Genomic DNA, 8,595 nt, shown 5'->3' on the forward strand with positions numbered 1-8,595 from the left:
AGCTGGAGGTAGAGGAGAAGACCCCGAGGTTAGGAGCCGAGGTAGCTTACCAGACGTCTCCTGGCCTTCACACTGCCCTGAGGGAAATGCCAAGAGGGGCTGGAAGCCTGGCCAGGGTCAGGCAGGAGGCACAGAAAGACAGCCTGGAGGAGGTGGGGCAGGCCTGCGGTGCCAGGAAGGCTCTGGGTCCACATCCATGCCCTGGGTGACCTTGGGCAGGCCCCTTTGCTTCCTGAGCCTCAGTTTCCCCTTTGGTGACTTGGAGGCGGACTGCTGCCTTGCGGGGAGGCTGTGCTGTGAGGGTCGGCCCCAGGTGCTCAGTGACTAGTGAAGGAGCCCAGGGCTATTCCTTCGGAGGGGCGGGGGAGAGTTGCATCTGATCCCACACTGGGAAGCAGTGCGGATGTGGGCACAGCCTGCCTCTCGAATGCCTACAAGGAACCCTCCCAGCTCTGCCAGCCCTCCAGGCTGCGTGACCTCAGGCAAGTCTGTTCACCTCTCTGAACCCCCAGACCCTCCTTTGCACAACAAGTTGAGGCTTCCTGAGACTGAGAGAGGGGCTGCTGCCTGTAGAGGCTGAGGGCTCACGGGGGTGGGAGCGGAAGGTTTGGTTCCGTCTGTCCCAGCAAGGAGGACACCTGGCAGGACCCTGACTTGGGGCCTCGGTTTCCTCATCTGCCCGGTGAAGGCTGTTATGACGGTTCTGTCTCCCTCTCTGCCCTGCTTGCAGATACTCAGAGATGACTATAGAAAATGCTTCATAAACTCTAAAGTGTGGCACCCTTCGGAGTGAGGATTATCGCCACACTCCCGCAGAACCCAAGGAACCCTATGGCTGACCACCTCAGGCAGAGCATGTTGCAGCCATGAGGGAGGGCAGAGGAGGGGCAATGTGGGGGGCAGAGGAGGGCAGTGCAGGCCCAGGTTGGGGCAGAGTGTGGTCGGTAATTGCTGGGAGCAGAGGCAGCTTAGTCGCCAGCAGGGCATGGAGAGGAAGGGCACACAGGCTGTGGGGCCCCCAGAGGCAAAGACCTGGAGGCTAGACATCCCAGGACACGCAGGAAGACAGCCAGAGTCCGGAAAGGCTAATGGGTCACCTGGGGAGAGGGAAACGTGGGAGATGATGGGGGGCAGGGCACAGGGCAGAGCCCTGGCCCAGACCAGCAGCACCTCCAGGAGCCCTGGCTCTGGAGCCTGGGCCCGTCCTGGCCTCTCTCAGAGCCTCGGCTGCCTCCCAAGCCAAGTGGGTGAAGATGCAAAGTACCCAGTGCTCAATCAGTGGCCCCTTGAGAGAGATGGGCGCATGCAGTGCGGGGAGGCGATTGAAGGCTGAGGATGGAGGCACTGGGAGGCCTTGAAAAGTCACAGGGGCCAAGGGCTGAGGCGGCAGCTGGGCCCAGAGAGGCTAGATGGAGCTGGTGGCTTCCAATCCATGCGGCCACCGAACTTGTCTGTCTCTAGTTAACCTTCCCTCTGCCCTGCCCCCTAAGACAAGCCCGCCATGGACAGAGGTGTCCAGGCTCAGTCCTTGGGACCTGCTGGCCTGCAGAGGCCCAGCGCTTCCACCTTATCAGGGGGTCACCTTCATAGTCACAGGCACTCAGGAATATTAAGCACTTACCTGTACAGGCTCTGCGGCAGAGCCGACGCACGCACGCTCGCTCGTCTGGCCCTCTCACCACCTGGCAAAGCTGGTGTTGGTACCGTCACCCCCACTTCACAAATGGGGAGACTACGGCTCAGAGCAATCACTCTCCCACAACCAGACACAGCAAACAAGTGGCAGAGCCAGGATTCAAACCTAGATCCAACCAGCTCCCAAGGCCTTGCTAGTTCCAAACTCCTTTTATGCCACAACCATCCACTGAGCACCCTGATATGCCGTCCTGAGACCGGAGGGGTCCCTGGAGATCGGAGTACTCCAGATCCAAGTGGGGATCCAGCAGCCAGAGCTGGAAGCCCCGAGAGTCAGGATACCTGCTCCTAGCAACACACCCACCCTTACCTGGGGACACATTTCAGCCGAGCTGGTGCGTGCTCAGTGGGGATCGGCTGTCACAAATCACCAAGAAGCTAGAAGTCTGGGTTCACACTTCACCATGCTGGGTGACCACAGTCCCGGCCCTTGGCCTCTCTGAGCCTCTGTTTCCTCTTCTACGTAACAGGAACAAAAGTTCTGCCCACCCAATGGGACAGAATGAGTTACCTTGCTATGACTGGGCCGGGAGAGCACAATGCAAAGACACTGACATCAGACAGTAAAAGTCAAGGCCACAGACTTGCACAAAGCGCAGGAGAAGATAATCAGCCCTGAATGTGGAAGCTGAGCTTCCCGACACCACCCGACCCCAGCTTCCATCCCCCAGCCCCAGGAGCTTGAGGGTTCAAAGGACCCATTGCCCAGTTTGCCAGCAGCCCCAGAGTGGCATCCAAGAAGAGGACTCAGCCAGGCTGCCCCTGGAGAAGGCCACGGCTAGGGTCCCCACCACAGAGCCTCAGTGAGGGAAGGGTCCTCACCGTGCAGATGAGGAAACTGAGGAACAAAGTAGGAAGGGACTTGGCCGAGATCATCCAGTTCTCCTTCCCTCTGGCTTCTCATTTTACTCTGGAATTTCTCGGGGTGGTTCCAGGGGGAGGGGAGGAGCTGGGGCCCAGGTTGGAGGGGAAATGGAGGTTCTGGCTTCCAGGGCTAGGATCCTCCCCAGCCACTGACCCCTTGCCTCCACCCCGCCCTGGCTGAACTGGGGGCAGGCGCAGGCTGGCTGGGTGCGGAGAGCCCAGGATCAAAAGGCAAGATATGTGCATTTTCTCCCAGCTTTGAAAATGTGTCCTGGGTCTTTCTGGCCTCATTTCCCCCATGTGAGGAGAAGGTCAGAATAAATCAGGAATAACAAACTTATGGCACACATAGGATGCTCTCTAGTCCTCTGCCCAAGGCAGACATTACTAATCTATCACAGCACTCTGTCCCGTGAAGCCACAGCTGGATCTCCGAATGTTTCTCAACACAGCAACCTGGCCTAAAGAATCTGAGCCCCAGGCTATCCCAATACTGGATATGTGAGCCCCCATGAGGGAGGGGAAGGGAGAAAAAAAGAAGTAACATTTCCTGAGTATCCAGTAGAATCAAGCTGCTGGGAGACGTTAGCTGATTTAATCTTCAGAGGGAGAGGGGCTGGGCTGAGGTTCAGGGAGGCTACGTAATTTGCCTTTGGGCATTGAGCTGGAACAGGGTCTTGAACACAGGGGAGGTATCTACAGGACCACCCTCCCCCAGAACAGTGATACAGGGCCAGCCACCAGCCACTAAGGTACAGTCACTCCCTTCTCCCCTTGCTCATACTAGGTGCAAACCTCATGCCCATTACACAGGTTCAAAACTGAGTCACAGGAAGGGGGTGTCAGCTGCCAGAGGAAGAAGGACCGGAGTGCGTGTCTGGTGCTTCCCCACCCCTAGGTACGCAGTTAATGCACTTAGTGCTTTGTTTCAGTCCTCCCGGGGCATCGTGGGAGCCATGACTCATCCTATCCCACTTCAGAGATGAGGGAACTGAGGTGTCCGGAGGAAGTGCCTCCCTCTGGGGCTCAAGTGGAAACCAGAACAGTATACCATGGAGATAAGGGGGTGGGGACCATGGGAGGGAAGTAGAGGGCTATGGGAACCCAAAGGGAGATAGAGGTGTGGGGGCCACACGACAGGGGCAGGAAATGAGGCTCCATCAAATGGCCCGGAGCAGGGGGTGGAGGCGCTGCGCTGCGGCTGCAAGGCCTACAGGGACATGCAGGGCTCCTGGGGGCTGCCAGGGCCGGACTGGGAGTCCAGAGCCCTACAGCCTAGGTTCAGCCCTGTCACTGGGCAACTGGGAGACACCAGTCAAGTGGCTTCTCCTCTCTGGGTCCACTGACATCTGAAAAATGGACCGATCTCATCTAAGGCAGGCTTTCAGGAAGCTGGGAAGAGCTAGACGCACCTCCCCAGCACAGCCTCCTCACACAGAGAGGGCAGGGCAGAACTAAAGTCACCCAGCACATGCGTGGCCTTGGCTGCCCACATCCTCTCCCAGGCCAGTCCTGCCCAGACCAGCACCCTCAGACCATCAGAGCACCGACTCAGAGCCTTCGCCACACGGCTGGTGAAGCCAGATCCACGGGGCCAGCGACCTGACCCAGGTCCCATTTGCTGAGTGCCTACCGGTGCCAGGCACTGGGCATGCAGCCCTCCATCAGCCCTCATGTGATGCGGAGGTATTTACTGTCCCCATTTTTAAGAAGGAAGCTATGTCTCAGACAGATATGATGAAGGACCCAAAGACTCACAGCAAGTGAAGACAGTCAGAGCTTGAACCCTGACCTGTCTGGCTCTGAGCCCTTCCCACACCTTTGGTCTCCAGCTGACCTCTCCCTGCTCCCCGCCTCACTCCCAGCTTCCAGCCACCCTGCATTGCACTTCCCCGGCCCCTGGCTCTGGCCCTCTTCTGCCTTCCTGCTAGTGAACTCCTACTCCACTTTCAAAGCCCAGCCTCCAATGCCTCCTCTGCCTCTTGACACCTGATCTAGGCCCCCAAGCCCACAGATCTAGTTCTACCAGATTCCTCAGCCAGCTCTGTACCCCTGGCCTCCAGCACAGAGTTGTCTGTACAGGGGTCACCAATAAGCCCCCTGTGTGCAACGAAGGCCAAACTCCTCCTCATGGCCCACCTGGCCCCACATGGTCCAGCCCTGCTGCCAACACCCCTCATCTCACCTCTCACCCAAGCCCCCCAACTCCGTCCTCCAGACTCACAGGCTTTCCCATTACAACAGCACATTCTCCTCTACCTCGGGGCCTTTGCACGTGCAGTCCCCGCTGGCCGGCAAGCCCTTCCCCTAGCTCCATGCCCGGCCAGCTCCTCCGCGCTTCCTTCAAGATTCCTCCTATCCCACACCTCCTTCTCGGAGCCCTTATCACATCTGTGATTATATAGCCATTTATTTGGCAACTTGTTTGCTATCTGGCTCACCCTCTAGGCCCAAATTTCTGGGAAGCCAGGGATCTGTTCACAGTTCCCCAGCAAGGAGTCACCCAGGCCAACAATGCCAGGGGCTCTGGGAAGTATCTCAGCAGAAGGGAAGAGAGAGCACCCTGCCCCCTTCTCTGTTCTGCGAACAGCTGCTCCCCTCGGCACCACCTCCTGGAAGCCTCCCGACATCTCCTGGCAGCTCCCACTGCTCACCCCATCACCACACTGCTCAGCCTGAGTGGAAAGTTCCTGGTACAGACAGCCCTGGCTGGCATGGCTCAGTGGACTGGGTGCTGGATTATGAACCAAAAGGTCCCTGGTTCAATTCCCAGTCAGTGCACATGCCTGCATTGCAGGCCAGGTCCCCAGTAGGGAGCATGGGACAGGCAACCACACACTGATGTTTCTCTCCCTCTCTTTCTCCTTTCCCCTCTCTCTGGAAATAAAATCTTTTTCAAAGATAAGCTCCTGGTGCTCAATGGACATGGGCGCTTGTATCTAGGCAGGTTTGGGACAACAGGGCCAAGCGAGGGCCAGGGAGATTGGGGAGGGGGGTTCTGTCAGCAGGTCACTGAGCTGTCATCTCCCCGCTGGCTCCCAAGGCACAATCAGGGAAGAAGCAAAGGCAGGAACTGAGTTAGGGAGAATCCGTGCTCCAGGAAGAGACTAGGGTAGAGGAGGAGAAAGCTGGGGGTAGGGATGGAGGTGGGGGTGGGGTGGGGGTGTGGAGGAGGGCCTTCCTGGGAGAGGTGAGCCCTAAGCCAAGCCTTAAAGAGCAAGAGCAGATAAGCAGCTCCTAGAGGAGAGGGCACCCCTGGCAGGGACCTTCAGGAGCAAAGGCCCAGGGGCCACACAGGAGGGCCTGGGCAGCCAGGCGGGCGGGCGGGCAGGCAGCCAGGCAGCCGAGAGAGGTGACACACTATAAATCACTTCCCTGGATGGAAAGACCACATCACTGAGGCACACCACACCACCACATCGCCAAAACGGCCTCGTGGCTCCCATGCAGTCACTCATCAGCACAGTCTTTTCCGACCATGTGCCGGTGCCCCGCACTGGGCAAACTTGCCGCCCGCCCGACACTGGATGGGTGCAAAGGCAGCCTGAATAGGGTCTCTGAGGTCTAGGTTCTAGTTCCAGCTTCAAACTGTGTGGCCTTGGTCAAGTCACTTCCCCTCCCTGCACCTCCATTTCTCCATCAGCAAAACGAGGATAAACAGGGGTCCCGAGTGTTCCTGAGATGCTCAGGAAATGTTAGCACCTGTCATTCTCATCGGCGCATTTTAAACTGCAGCCAGAGTCTGCACCAGCAGGTTGCCAAAGGCCACACAGCTGCTGGGTGGCAAGGCTGTGCTGGAGCCATTTGTCTCTGAAGGAGTTCCGAGGTGGCTTTTCCAGCACCAATGCATCCTCTTCTGGAGGTGAGCCCCACCAGGGCCAGCAACCTCACCGCCCACCCAGTGTAGGCAATTTATCCAGGGAAGCGCTCAATTATTAGGCACCTGCTACATGTGAGGCCCCTACATGCAGAAATACATACATTCTTTCCCTGAGGATTCCCGCTCCACATATGGGGACTCCGAGGACAGTCCCTTGGCCCGAGTCACCCAGTGAGCTGAGAAGCCTAGGTGTCTGTCTTGTCTCCCCGGCCAGGAGGCCAAGAAGAGGCCAGTCAGCACCAGGACTGGCCCGGCCCACTGCTGAAACCAAGTCTGATCTCCATGCACTGTGGCTGGGCCTGGACCCACCGCAGGTCACCCAGGGACCACTGTTCCGATTGTACAGAGTCCCTGAAGCTCAGAAAGCCTCACCCGGGCCACACATGCTCTGCCCACGCTCAAGTCGGCATGAAGGCCCCAGAGGTTTAACCGATGCCCCACAGGTGAGCTCCTTTTGATCACCCCGCCCTTCCACCAGCCCCCCAACCCCAGCCGGGCCCACCTGCCAGCTCCCAGCCCAGAGACGGAAGGCAGTTGTCTGACACACAGCAGGGACACCCACCCCCAACCCCAGTCCAGGCAGGCAGGTGGACCCAGCCTGGTGGCGAAAACCCAAAACTTTTGCCAACTTCTGAGCAGGTAGGCGGCTGGGCCTACCCAGGGGTGAGCCTGGGGGCTGTGGGCAGGAGCAACCAAGCACAGTGTGGGCTAGCCGCTTCCAGGCCGGCGGCACCAGGCCCTACCCAAAGCCCCACGAGGACAGAGGTTCTGGTGCCCAGCCGTGCATCCTCACACCAGTGCCCCCAGGCCCGGGTCCTGCGGGACCCCTCTCCACCTCCCCTCCCGGGCCAGGGGCACCAGGCCCGGCTGCCGCGGCCAGAGGTGGCGCCCGACTGGCTCAGATTTCAGATTTGGCCTAGACCCGGCCTGAGGGTTTGGGCCGGGCTGGCTACTCTCAGGGGGATCGTAGGGGATGGGCGAGCCGGAGGAGGTCCCCGCGCGGACAGGACCCCCGAGCCCCCCGCCCAGCCCCCTCCCCCTCCCCAGCATCACAACAAAAGGCCTCGCTGGGCAAAACCCCGTGCGCCCGCCCAGCACTCCGGGATCGCGGCTCGGGATCGCGGCTCGGCCCGGGGAACTGGGGGTTGGAGAGGTGGACGGGAGCCCCTGCGGCCCCGCGACCTGACGCCAGGGTGGTCCCCCGGCCGGGGCTCCCCAACGCCACCCAGGACAGGGGGCCCGGGAGGGGCGGGAGGGGCGTCGGGAGGGGGGCACTCACCTGGGCCGGCGGGCAAGCGGGCGCACCAACAGACAGGCGCACAGGAGGCACAGGAGGGCGGACCGCGGGACAGCCGGGGGTCGAGCAGACAGCGGCCAGGCCGCTCCGGCTCTCAGGCCGGAATGGATTCCGGGCGGGGAAAGACAGATCGAGAGAGAAAGGGAGGAGGAGGAGGAGGTGGTGGTGGAGGAGGAGGAGGAGGAGGAGGAGGCGGTGGCCCGGGGAGGGAGGGACTGGAGGGAGGGAGAGCACGAGCAGGGAGGAGGGGCCCGGCAGGCCTCCGGGAGGAGGAGGGAGGAGGAAGCGTGCGCTGGGGGGACAGATTCCCCGTCGGTGACTCGGAAGGGACCCACGCGGGCCTGACACTCGAGCCCGGGGTCCAGGCGCGGCCAGGGATTGGGGGACGGAGGCACCGTGTGCAGGAGCCCCGCCCCCCACCTCTCCGGGTAAGAGAGCCATACCTGGGGGACCCCTATCCGTCCTAAAGCCGAAATGCACTTCCTAACTCCCCAACCCACCCACCCTGTTTACTCCAAATCCACCTCTCCTGCAATTATTAGTAATAGTAATCATAATATCAGCGCTAATGGAGCACTCACTCCTTTCCAGGTGCAATACTACCTAGCTCTGGTAGACTTTAGGATCTATTTCTAACAACCAGCTGGGCTAGGGAATAATTACCTCCATATTACAGACAAGAAAACTGAAGCGTGGAAAAGGGGGTCCCCTACAAGGACCTTGGCCTTGGACCTGGCCTTGACGTTAGTTTCCCAAACTGGGGACTGGAGCCTGAGGGCCAGTGTGGGGAAGAGAAACATTTATTTTATTAGATACGTGTTCATTTTAATGTTGTTTTTTTTTTTAAGTCACTAAGGCA

At 59.6% G+C, this 8,595-nt stretch overlaps 1 protein-coding gene across 3 annotated transcripts in view; it reads right to left on the minus strand.

Moving 5' to 3' along the window:
- Positions 1-7,897, minus strand: part of SRC (SRC proto-oncogene, non-receptor tyrosine kinase) — a 54,564-nt gene extending 46,667 nt beyond the window's left edge. For all 3 annotated transcript variants that reach the window (XM_045832907.1, XM_045832904.1, XM_045832908.1), the window contains exon 1: positions 7,719-7,897. The gene's annotated coding sequence lies outside the window, so the exon portion shown is untranslated. The remainder of the gene's footprint in view (positions 1-7,718) is intronic.
- Positions 7,898-8,595: the final 698 nt, after the last annotated feature.

The sequence above is a fragment of the Phyllostomus hastatus genome, unplaced genomic scaffold (assembly GCF_019186645.2).
Source record: "Phyllostomus hastatus isolate PE091 unplaced genomic scaffold, TTU_PhHast_1.1 phas_contig_17, whole genome shotgun sequence".
In the NCBI taxonomy this organism is placed as follows: domain Eukaryota; kingdom Metazoa; phylum Chordata; class Mammalia; order Chiroptera; family Phyllostomidae; genus Phyllostomus; species Phyllostomus hastatus.